A 4,527-nucleotide genomic window follows, 5' to 3' on the forward strand; every position below is an offset into this window, starting at 1 on the left:
ATTACAACATCAAACCTTAAGTGTGTCACCCTACGGTTCGCGAACTATGTAGACATGGTTGAGATCTCTCTCCGACCAATAACCAATAGCGGGATCTGGAGATCCATAATGGCTCCCACATATTCAACGATGACTTAGTGATCGAATGAACCATTCACAAACGATACCAATTCCCTTTGTCACGCGATATTTTACTTGTTCGAGGTTTGATCATCGGTATCACTCTATACCTTGTTCAACCTCGTCTCCTGACAAGTACTCTTTACTCGTACCGTGGTATGTGGTCTCTTATGAACTTATTCATATGCTTGCAAGACATTAGACGACATTTCACCGAGAGGGCCCGGAGTATATCTATCCGTCATCGGGATGGACAAATCCCACTGTTGATCCATATGCCTCAACTCATACTTTCCAGATACTTAATCCCACCTTTATAACCACCCATTTACGCAGTGGCGTTTGATGTAATCAAAGTACCTTTCCAGTATAAGTGATTTACATGATCTCATGGTCATAAGGACTAGGTAACTATGTATCGAAAGCTTATAGCAAATAACTTAATGACGTGATCTTATGCTACACTTAATTGGGTGTGTCCATTACATCATTCATATAATGACATAACCTTGTTTGTAATAACATCCAATGTTCATGATCATGAAACTATGACCATCTATTAATCAACAAGCTAGTTATACAAGAGGCTTACTAGGGACTCCTTGTTGTTCACATAACACACATGTATCAATGTTTCGGTTAATACAATTATAGCATGGTATGTAAACAAAACACAAAGATATATTATAATAACCATTTTATTATTGCCTCTTGGGCATATCTCCAACATTTCTCCCGACCCACACCGGCACCACCTCGAACAATCCGAACTGCGCCACCCCACCCGTCGTCCACCAGCGTACGCCACCACGGTCTTGAAGCCATCCTCGCCGTTGCTCAAAGGTCACCAACGCGAGGCCTAGAAGCAGACAAGGCGAGCGCAAGATCGGGGATAGCGGCAACACAACCACGCGGGAGGGAACAACCTCCACCGCCCGAACTGGCAGTAGTCGACCGGAAGTAGCAGCAAGAACAAGCGAGGCCCAACCTGGCCCGGCATAGTGCTCGGCGCCACGCTGCAACTGGCCGGTTGTGTGTCGCCGTCGCCAACCACTCCTGCCACACCTTCACTGCTAACAGGGGAGACGACGTCGCGCTAGGGGGCCAGATGCCCGCCCCAACCCAGATCGGGCCCAGATCTGGGCAGAGCGGACGCCACCAGCCGCCCGGCCACTCCGACACCCCGCTGCCAACGGCAGCGCCGCCGCGTCCGCTCCCAGCCAGCCTGCGGAAACCACGCCGCCAGGTCGACCGCCGCCGACCGAAACACACCGCCGCCGTCGAGAAGCCGCCCGCGCCCCCCTCCGCACGACGGGTATATTGGATAGCGCAACATAGTTCAAGTATCAGAAATGCACGTTTAACATATAAATTTGACTATTGAATCTCGTTAATAGAAAAAGGCCGGCGTACGTCGGAGGTAGTGGCCAGACAAAGAATTGCAACACGTTACAAGTGAACGAAATGATAGAACGTGCATGAGAATACATGTATAACTCGTTTCACGCGTCTGGTATAACATGACATGTAAGAGAGGACAAGAACATACACGTGGTCTTGGATCCGCACGTAATGTCAAAAGGATTTTGAGAAATAGAAACTTAGACAGTATTAAAGACCGTGGAGGTCCCTGCATCTAGAGCACCCCCAGTCAGTAGTCACCCATATCCGGCGACTCTATGCTGGGAGCTTGGCTCTGTGCCGCACCCGTGTCTTGGTCCTCACAGATAAGAATTGGCAAGCGCGTGTAACATAGTTAAAGTATCAATTACAGTAATGTACGATTAACATATAAAATTAACTGGTGAATCTCATTAATAAATAACGCCGGCGTTGGAGGTAGTGGCCAGACAAAATTAATTACAACATGGTACTACAAATAAACAAAGGAACCTTTTTGTTGGAAGGAAAGTATAAACCTGAAAGGAGGACGAAAATATTATTCTGACCAGCCTACGCGTCAAAGATGGCCCACTAGTAGAAAACCTCACATCCATCTAAGCCATTGGTACCGGTTCCCTTACGAACCGGTACCAATGGGGCCATTTGTACCGGTTTGAGGGCTCAGGTGGGCGAGGGGCTTTCGTACCGGTTTGGGAGGGGCTTTCGTACCGGTTCGTGTTAGGAACCGGTACGAAAGGTCTTCGGCCAAAATTCAGACGCGTGGTGGGGCCCGGGCTGGACCTTTGGTACCGGTTCGTAACACGAACCGGTACCAAAGGGTACCCAGCCATATCAAAATCGCCCAGCTCGTCCCGAGCCCCCTGCTGGCTCTCATTTTTCTCATCTTCCTCACACTCTAAATTTTTCTCCACCTCTCACACACTCCAATAATCTTTATTTTTCTCCACCATTTTAACAAGATTAACGGCATACATCTATCCAAGGGTTAGCAATATCATCCTTCCTTCCGGCGTTCCTAATTTAGCTCAGTTCTTTGGTAGTTTTAACTCGTACTATTTTTGTAGTGCAATCAAGGTGTTCGATGAAATGCCTAAGTTAGTGATTTTATTTTTTTATATGCAATTTGAGCTGAAATTATGGTATGTTTTGTAGGTTTTAATTAGTATCATCCCCGTCCTCACCGCCGTCGATCGCTAGCGTCGTCCCCTAGCCGGCACGGTACCACCTCGGTGAGCCCCTCTTCTTTTTATAAAAATAACTTAGTTTTATGTGATGAACTTGAATATTAATTAAGTTGGTCACTCATATATCCATGATGTTGTGTACTTAATGATTTTTGATATACATATAAAATGCAGATGAGTCGACAATGGATGTACGGTGACCGGTGCCATCCCGAGTTCATTGCGGCATGCATTATTTTCTCAACGTGGCTGAGGCAAACAGGCAGTCGAATGGTTTCATGTATTGTCCATGTAGTTCCTGTAAGAATATGAAGGATTACTCTACCTCGAAGACCCTTCACGTCCACCTGCTGGAGAATGGTTTCATGCCCAGCTATAATTGTTGGACCAAGCACGGAGAAAGAGGAGTTATATTGGAAGACAACGAAGAAGAAGAGGATAGTGACAACTATCCCAGCTTATTCACTGAAGACGGTGGTAGTAGAATGGGGAAGATGAAGCTGAAGAAGAGCTCATTTTCGATGAGCCGATTTTTGATGACCCGGATGACGATTTGGGTCGGGCCATTCTTGATGCGAAGATGAACTGCGGAAATGAAAAGGAGAGGTTGAAGTTGGAGAAAATGTTAGAGGATCACAACAAACTGTTGTACCCAAATTGCGAAAATGGTCAGAAAAAGCTGGGTACCACGCTGGAATTGCTGCAGTGGAAGGCAGAGAATGGTACTCTGACAAGGGATTTGAAAAGTTGCTGAAAATAATAAAGAAGATGCTTCCGGGGAGAACGTGTTGCCCTCTAGCACGTACGAAGCAAAGAAGGTTGTCTGCCCTCTAGGATTAGAGGTGCAGAAGATACATGCATGCATCAATGACTGCATCCTCTACCGCGGGAGTACGAGAATTTGAATGCATGCCCGGTATGTAGTGCATTGAGGTATAAGATCAGGCGAGATGACCCGGCGATGTTGAGGGTGAGTCCACCGCCCGGGGGTGGGTTCCTGCGAAGGTGATGTGGTATGCTCCTATAATACCACGGTTGAAACGTTTGTTCCAGAACAAAGAGCATGCCAAGTTGTTGCGATGGCACAAAGAGGACCGTAAGAAAGATGTGATGCTGAGACACCCCGCTGACGGGTCGCAGTGGAGAAAAATCGACAGAGAGTTCAAGTCATTTTCAGATGACGCAAGGAACTTAAGATTTGGTCTAAGTACAGATGGCTTTAATCCTTTCGGGGAGCAGAGCTCCAGTCATAGCACCTGGCCAGTGACTCTATGTATCTATAACCTTCCTCCTTGGTTGTGCATGAAGCGGAAGTTCATTATGATGCCAGTGCTCATCCAGGGCCCGAAGCAACCCGGCAACGACATTGATGTGTACCTGAGGCCATTGGTTGAAGAACTTTTAGAGTTGTGGCGTGACGAAGGTGTACCTGTGTGGGATGAGCACGAACAAAAGGAATTTAACCTACGAGCGTTGTTATTTGTAACCATCAATGATTGGCCTGCTCTTGGTAACATTTCAGGGCAGTCAAACAAGGGATACAATGCATGCACACACTGTTTAGGTGAGACTGATAGTATTTATTTGGGAAACAAGAATGTGTACCTGGGGCATCGTCGATTTCTTCCAAAACAACATCACGTAAGAAAGAGAGGAAAGCATTTCGGAGGTGAGGCAGATAACCGAACCAAGCCTACCCGCCCTAATGGGGAAGTTATATATGATATGGTCAAGGATTTAGAAGTGATCTTTGGAAAGGGTCCCGGCGGACAATCTGTTCCGCATGATGTTGACGGACACGTACCCATGTGGAAGAAGA

Source organism: Lolium perenne, chromosome 4 (assembly GCF_019359855.2).
Source record: "Lolium perenne isolate Kyuss_39 chromosome 4, Kyuss_2.0, whole genome shotgun sequence".
In the NCBI taxonomy this organism is placed as follows: Eukaryota; Viridiplantae; Streptophyta; class Magnoliopsida; order Poales; family Poaceae; genus Lolium; species Lolium perenne.